Below are 8,737 nucleotides of genomic sequence, written 5' to 3' on the forward strand. Positions count from 1 at the left end.
TATTTTGGTCATGTTTGGGGGAGTTTAAGATTCTGAGAAGCAGCCGGAGAGAATCAAGCAGGTGAAAAATCTTGAAAAGTTGGCTTTTCCAGCTATTGGCTTTTAGTTTATTTTCTGGATTCCACAACTATATATTCTCAAAATCTAAGTAAATTCTATAGAAAAAAAGTACAAATTACCCCCTGAATTATAGCAGTCGATCGACCGAAAACCAGACATCGTTCACCATGAATTTTTAATACCGGACAACCCCCCCTCCCACAGTACTGTTGAGAGCGGTTTAGGTTCGAATAGCACACGTGGTAGTCCAGTCAACAAACATATTTTTTAACAAAGCTAGGACCTTTTTGTCAGATCCTAGCCCCCCCTCTCTCTCTTCTCCCTCCCCTTCTAAACTGCGCGGCAGCAACGACTGGCCCGCTCTCCCACACACGCTCGCCATGGAGGAGGGGCGCGAGCGTGCCAGTCATGGAGGTGGAGGTGAGAGCGGCGCGATTGGGGGCGAGCGCGCCCGGCATGGAGGTGGAGGCGAGAGCAGCACGACCGGCGGCGAGGGTGGCGAGCGCACCTGGCATGGAGATGGAGGCGAGAGCGGCGTGACTGGCGGCATGACCGGCGGCGAGGGCGGCGACGGGGTGGTCGAAGATGAAGTTGTGGAGGTGGAGACAGCCATGTGCGGAGTGGGGAGGCGTCCGCCGTGCTCGTCCCCCACCCCCGCCTCATTCTCCCGCATCAGCTCACCGTTGCCGCCGACGTCGTCGAGCGGCGGGAGCCGCATTGGCCGGATCTGGCCGTTAATGAAGAGCTCGCCTCCACCACCGCGCCTTCGCCGCCGGGGAAGGGGGTGTCGCGGGCGGGGTTGGATAGCGCGCTAACAAACGGGTTGGAGCCCTGCACACGCTGTCCCGAGCGCCGGTGGCTGTGGGCGCCCTCTTCACCAGCACCCACTCCGATCACCATCGTCCCGAGCTCCGCCGCCCCCTTCGTTGCCCCGAGTTCTGCCCGCCACTGTCCTCGAGGTTAGTTGGTGAGGGAGGGAGAAGAGAGTATTTTGGAGAGTGATAGAAAGGTGAGGGATAAAAGAGAGGGTGAGAGACTGACATGTGGGGCCCACTGATTTAAAAAGAAAAGAATTGGTGATTGGGCTGCCACGTAGACCAAAACAGCTTGCAAAGCTACTCAGGGTGTTTTTTCATCCAGTATCAATAGTTGAGGGTGAAAAATAACTTGTTTTCAGGTTTAGGGGGTAATTTGTAGTCACCCAATACTTCAGGGGATAATTTGTACTTTTTGGAGAACTTCTAGCAGCATGATGGATTCTAGGAGAAGGTGCGAAGCTCCCCCAAACATGCCCTTAGACATGCCAGTGTAAACGAGTGATGTAAACAGTTCATGTTGGCCCTGGTTGTAAAGGTTCAGGCTTTAGTCACTCTTCAGAAATCATCAAATACAAGGAGATCATCATCGGTATTTAACTAGCAAAATTGCCCGTGAGTTGCAATGGGTGAAAAAAATTTAATGGCAATATACGTTTCACATGTATAGCCATATCAATGATAATGTTTGTATCGTTTGTTGTAAAGACATATGATAAGAAAAATTGGAACATCTTCAATGTAAATAGCAAGACCTCGGCGATGGGGCAACATTACCTATGCCTCCTTTACCCAAAAGAATTGGATTATTTATGTCGTTGTACACATATAATGTGAAATACTATTTCAATCTCATTCTTGCAACTAATAATAGGATTAATCAAATCTTACGCTGTCTCGCATGGTCAACTCTAGACAAAACAGATATTAGCTATCAAGATGCACGTAAAACAATATAAACGATATGATTATTTTTCATGGAGTCGGATGTTTTCTTTTCCTCGAATGAGACAGTTTTTTTGCATTGCACAATGCCGAACCGGGTTCTTTTTATAAGCGCATGGTTTTTTTCGCGTTGGGTCAGACAGTTTTTCAGAGCGGTTTTTTTATAAACGACGTTTTTTCCTTACGTGGAGTCAGATGTTTTTTCGATCCACCTTTTCTCGTGTGGATTCGGACTTATTTTATCTTTTTTTTTTGTATAAAACGATTTTTATCTCGCGTTGAGTCGGATGTTTTCTCGGACCGGTGTTTTTATAATCGATGTTTTTTCTCGTGTTGAATCAAGTGATTTTTCCGAACTGATTTTCTTATAAATGGTGTTTTTTCTCGCTTTTGGGTCTATTTTTTCTCTTTTTCTATAGATGATGAAAACTTGCATGTGCGTTGCAACGAGTAAAGGTTTTTTTTAGTAGTACAATAACTATTAGGAGTTGAAGAATAAATCGAAAAAGCTTTGCATCCTACCTCACTTCACCCAGTCTGCCTCTCCTAACTTCTGGAATACAATTTTGTGTCCGTATAATGACAGAGCCGATCATCCCCATTAAATATACTCAACGTTTGAGAATTTACTGTAGTCTTTTGATCCACTTGATCTCCTCTTTTTATTTTTCCCAAAATCAGAGCGAATCTGCACTACTTGGGATAAAAAAGAAAAAAGATTGTCGGTTGGCCATCATTGACAACCATTAAATGGAGATTTTATCTGGTAAATTAAAGCCAAATTAAAAGGGAAAATCATGCGGCAAAGGATGTGAAAAGAAGAGGGCTGCTAGAAAACGAAATACCGTTCAACGGTATACCCTTTAACTCTCCCCTGAACGAGATGCGCGTATAGTATCCAAACAAGACACGCCTCTACAAGACGTGCCCCTAGACACACTATGAAACACTATAGGGTCTGGTAGCTTGCCTGGTCGGCTGGTATAGGGTCTAGTAGCTTACATGTGTCAGTCGCTAGCTAGCTAGAAGCTATGCCTAATGCCTATGCGTTAGTATTGGACAGTGTTCCCTGGCCGTAGCCTGCACTAAAATTATTCTTGTATAATGAGTTTGCTTGTGGTAAAATATAATTTTTCCGATATTTTTGTTATTAAATAATTTGGATTTTTACGCCAACCATGCACAGTTATCAGTTGGCTGATTGGATGTCACGCCCAGAAATTCCCAAAATAGAATTCCAAGCAGAATGTGTATTAAAACCTCCGTCTATGACTGGCCGAGTTGACATACAGATCCACGTTTTACAAACATCATAAAGGTCTTACATAAATGTAGCGGAAAATTAAAAGATAAATGGAGCTAAGTCTTGACTTGAACTGCAGTGGGAACACCACTCCATAGGCATCCTCGACGGCACGGACGAAGCCTACTCCTCGAAGAAGCCACCATCTGACACGTATTCAAACTCTGGAGGTTTGGAGAAAATAGAGTAAGACTGAGTACAACCACCGTACTCAGCAAGTCATATCGGATTAGGGGTATGATGCAGGGTATTACCAAAGGATAGCTAGAGGGGTTCTTTTGCATAAAGCGAGCATTTATAAACAGTAGTTGAAAGCAGTAAAACAGTTGTAATAATTAATCAATATTAACCATCCACTGTCCAACGCTACACCACGTTGCAATAGGCCCAACCATCCACCTGAACTAATCAATTCCATTAGACTAGGCTAGGGTGAGACTAATCACGGTGAATCTGGTTGACCGCCCGTAACCGCGGGCACGGCTATTCGAATAGTTTTACTCTGATCAGAGGTGTACAACTGTACCCACAAGACACAGCCTCACGACACGTTACCGTGCGCCGACATGCCACCACGACATACCGGAAAGAGGCCGTGACAGGACCCTTCGCATAACCCCTCTAGCCAAGCACACCACACCTCAGGTTTCACCCCCGTCCCCAGCGGGCAACGGGCAGTCCCCTCTCGTGCCTAGGTGAATCCGGAAGCGACAGAGGCCGTCGCAGGGCCCGCCCCGCTCCATCACGTCCACCCTTGCCTGGATGCGTCAACTAGAGGAAAGCTACACTACGAGCCCAGCCGTTGCCCACGCTGGCTTGTGGTAAGTACGATAAGTTCTTCCAGGGCATCCTGCGAACCGGTCCTTAAATGCCATGGGCGCGACCATCAAAACCATGCAACCACAGCCCACCATGTAATATATTTTAATCAACCAACACCGGAGCGGTGGCATTAACCAATATCATTACTAGAATATGATATCTATGCATTAATGTATTTCCCCCATTGTGTGCTAGTTGAACTAAGCATGGCTAAGCAATCCCTAGTCCAATATCTAGTCATGTTGTATCCCCAAGCTAACAAAGGAGCATAGTACAAAAATAGCATGGCTGTAACAGTAGGTAAACATCCCATAGTAGCACTATAAAACGATGCAGTACTTAAAGGAAAACGATAGAGCATTTGCAATATAGGATCAACATGTTCAAGTGATAAGCATGACTTGCCTTGCTCTGCTGCTGGAGGAACCTCGGCGACTATTTCAAAGTACACCGGAGCGTCAGGAGAGCCGGAATCTAAGTGACATACAAAGCAAACAATACAAACAGGCTATAATACTACTGAAACAGAGAACAAAAGCATTTTTAATGGATTCTATGCATTTTTTTTGATTTACTGAGACTTGAATGGGCTTAAACGGAGCTTGGATGAATTAGATATGAATTTTAGACAATTCACTGTGTTTTTACTATAAACAGAAAAATCCTTAATAGATTTATCGCGCAATATATCCCAGGGCTGACGTCATCAGGGGGGCGGCTCCGACATGCGGGCCCCACTTGGTAGTGGCTCGGGTGGCGGTCCGCGGTGGACCGGGTCCACGGACCGGGACAGGAGGCGGCTCACCACGTGGAGCACACGTGGCGGCCACGTGGCACGCCACGCCGGCGGCCGAACCGACGGCCCTGATATACCTGAGGGTAGATCGGACGGCGGCGGGGAGCGCGCGGCCGGCGCGCACGGGCAGCTCAAGCCAGCCCGGCGGCCATGGCGCACGGCGGTGCTACCGCGGGGCGGCGGCGGGAGACGGCGGCGACGGACGACGAGCGGCGGCAGCGCGACGAGCGGCGGCGACGCGACGGCGCGGGCGACGCTAGCGGCAGCTAAGCAGCTAGGCGGCGGCGCGCCGGCTAAGCAGCGCGTGAGAGAGAGAGAGGAAGGGGAGGAAGTGTCTCACCGACGGCGATTGACGACGGCAAGCGACGGAGGGCGATGACGGCAACGGGACGAGCTCCGAAACCACCTAGCGAACACGATGAACGAGGTTAGAGAGAGAGGAAGATGGAAGAGGGCGAGGACGCCGGCCGAAGGCGGCGGCCATGGCGGTGCTCACCGGCGCATGGTGCGGAGTGAGTTCCGGCGGCGGAATCCGACGGGAGAGGGGTGGACGGGGTGGCCCGCACGACAGCGAACGCAACGGCGTCGACGGCGCGGCTCGGCGCAGCGGCTAGCGGCGGCTAGCGACGGCCGGAGCGGTGGCGGCGGCGGTGGAAAGGAGGGCGACGGTGCTAGGGCGATGGATGGCACGGGAACGGATGGTTGCAAAACGAAAAAGAGAGAGGGGGAGACGGGGAACCTTCATATAGGCCCGCGGGGTCGATCTTTGCCGGGATGGCCGCGATTTCGCCGGCGGAGTGAGGAGAGGTTGGCAGGAGAGAGAGGCGGGATTCAAAAATTGAATCCCAGTCATCTCGAGCACAGGCGCGGGCGGGAGAGAGAGGGAGTGGGCACGGGCGGCGACATGGACGACGTGGCCCGGGAGACGCGGGATCCAGCGGGGCGGCGGTTGCGGGATGCGGCGGCGCCGGCTGGAGGTGGGAGACGGGCTAGACAGGTGGGCCCTACCTGTCGGCGACCCGGATGGAGGAGGGAGGCGGCCGGCTCAGCTGGGCCGTGGCCTTCGGCCGGCCCAGCGGGGAGGGGAGGGGGAGGAGAATGGGCCGACGGCCCATTCAAAAAGAAAAGGGGGAAAAAGAAAAAGAAAGAAATGAATTTCTAGGGATTAAATATCGCTTATGCTCAATTTTAACTGGTTAAAATTATTTCTAGAGCTCTGAAAATTCCACTAAAAATTTTGTTAGCACATTTCGACATGTAGAACTCAAGAAAAATTCCACAAGCCAATTCTGATTATTATTTGCATTAATTTATTTGGGGTTTCACTCTTACTTTTACACCGGTATTTTCTCGAGACCAATTATAAATTCAATTTTGGCTTGGGAGAAGAACTTCAGGGTGTGACAAACCTACCCCTCTTAAACGGAATCTCGACCCTGAGATTCGGAAGAGCTGGTGAAGAGGTGTGGATGGGCGGCCTTCCACTCATCTTCCCTTTCCCAGGTTGCTTCTTCTTCTGAGTGGTGGCTCCACTGAACCCGGCAGAACCTGGTGACCTTGTTTCTGGTTCTTCTTTCACTGGTCTCAAGAATACGAACTGGCTTCTCCACATAGGTCAGATCTTATTGAATGTCAATGTGTTCCGAATCGGCTTGTTCTTCAGGTACCCTCAAACACTTCTTTAACTTGGACACGTGGAACACGTCATGGATACCGATCATGTTGGATGGAAGTTCTAGCTGATATGCAACTTCTCCTCTTCGTTCCAAGATTTTGTATGGTCCCACAAAGCGTGGTGCCAACTTGCCTTTCGTCTGGAAGCGGTGTACTCCCCGGAGCGGAGTGACGCGGAGGTACACATAATCCCCTGCTTCAAAAGAGAGCTCTCTTCGGCGGTTGTCTGCGTAGCTTTTCTGTCGAGACTGTGCAATTCTTAGCCTCTCTCTGACTGTTCTGACTTTCTCCTCTGCTTCAGTTAGCACTTCTGTTCTGAACAGTTGACGTTCGCCTATTTGATCCCAGAAGAGAGGTGTGCGGCACTTCCGGCCATACAACGCTTCGAACGGTGCCATTTGCAGACTAGCTTGGTAACTGTTGTTGTAGGAGAACTCCGCATACGGCAAGCTTTTGTCCCATGCTCCACCAAAATCAAGCGCACAAGCCCTTAACGTATCCTCCAATATTTGATTGACCCGCTCGGTCTGACCATCGGTTTGCGGATGGTAGGCTGTGCTGAAGTTCAGACGGGTTCCCAATTCCTCTTGCAATTTCTGCTAGAACTTTGAAGTGAATTGGCTCCCTCGATCAGATACTATCTTTTTTGGTACTCCATGCAAACACATGATTCTCGAGAGATAGAGCTCTGCCAACCTTTTGCCTGTATAAGTAGTATGAACTGGAATGAAATGAGCAACTTTGGTAAGTCGATCCACAACTACCCAGATTGAATAGTGGCCCGACGATGTCCTGGGCAGACCTGTTATGAAATCCATTCCAATTTCTTCCCATTTCCATTCCAGGGTCTGAAGAGGTCGTAACAATCCTGCGGGCCTATGGTGTTCTGCTTTAACTCGCTGACAAACAACGCAGAGCGCGACGAATTCAGCTATTTCCCTTCTCATGCTGGCCCACCAAAATTTTTCTTTGAGATCTTGGTACATCTTGGTACTGCCTGGATGAATGGAGTACTGAGTCTGGTGAGCCTCGGTGAGTATCAGATCTTTCAGCTCTTTGTCGTCAGGTACGCACAATCTTTCTCCCATCCAGATTGTGCCATGTTCATCCTCAAGGAAATCCCGGGCTTTTCCGACCCTCATATTCTTTTTCAGTTCAGCTATCTCAGGATCATTTACTTGAGCTGCTCTGACTTGGTCCACGAGCGTAGGCCGTGCCACTAGAGCAGCCACAAACCCGTGTTCTACGATTCCCAAGTTGAGATGTTCAAGCTTCTGCTGCAATTCCTTACACATACCTTCGGTGCACAAAGCATTGCAGTAGCTCTTCCTGCTCAATGCATCTGCCACCACATTGGCTTTGCTCGGATGGTAGTAAATACTCATGTCATAATCTTTGATTAACTCCAACCATCTTCGCTGTCGGAGATTCAGGTCAGGTTGGGTGAAGATATATTTCAAACTCTTGTGATCCGTATATACTTCACAGCGATTAGCAATCAGGTAATGCCTCCAGATTTTCAAGGCGTGAACCACCGCTGCCAATTCCAGGTCATGTGTTGGATAGTTTCCTTCATGCGGACGCAACTGCCGCGAAGCATAAGCGACCACTCTGCCCTCTTGCATTAGAATGCATCCAAGCCCGTGACGGGACGCGTTGCAATAGACTTGGAAGTCTTTCGTCTGGTCGGGCAGAATCAGAACTGGAGCGAACACTAATTTCTTCTTGAGCTCCTCAAAACTCTTATCACACTCGGTTGTCCACTTGAATTTCTCGTCTTTCTTAAGCAACTGAGTCATAGGTGTAGCAATCCTAGAGAAATTTTCAATGAACCGAGGTAATAACCCGCAAGTCCAAGGAAACTCCGAATCTGTGACACTGTCTTAGGTGGGGTCCACTTAGTAACTGACTCCACATTCGATGGATCGACTGCCACGCCCTGAGCTGTAATGACGTGACCCAAGAATTTAACCTCTGATAACCAAAAGTCGTATTTGCTGAACGTGGCATAAAGCTGGTGCTCCTACAACTTCTCGAGTACCAGACGAAGATGTTGCTCATGCTATTCTTCCAACTTGGAATAGATTAGAATGTCATCAATGAATACCACAACAAACTTATCCAGAAATTCCATGAACACCTTGTTCGTCAGGTTCATGAAGAATGCCGGTGCGTTGGTAAGTCCAAAAGACATAACCGTGCACTCATACAGCCCATACCGAGTGGTGAAGGCTGTCTTGGGAATATCCTCTTCCCGAATCCTCAACTGGTGGTAGCCTGATCATGGGTCTATTTTCGAAAACACCTTGGCTCCTTTCAGCT

This window comes from Oryza glaberrima, chromosome 2, assembly GCF_000147395.1.
Source record: "Oryza glaberrima chromosome 2, OglaRS2, whole genome shotgun sequence".
Lineage (NCBI taxonomy): Eukaryota > Viridiplantae > Streptophyta > Magnoliopsida > Poales > Poaceae > Oryza > Oryza glaberrima.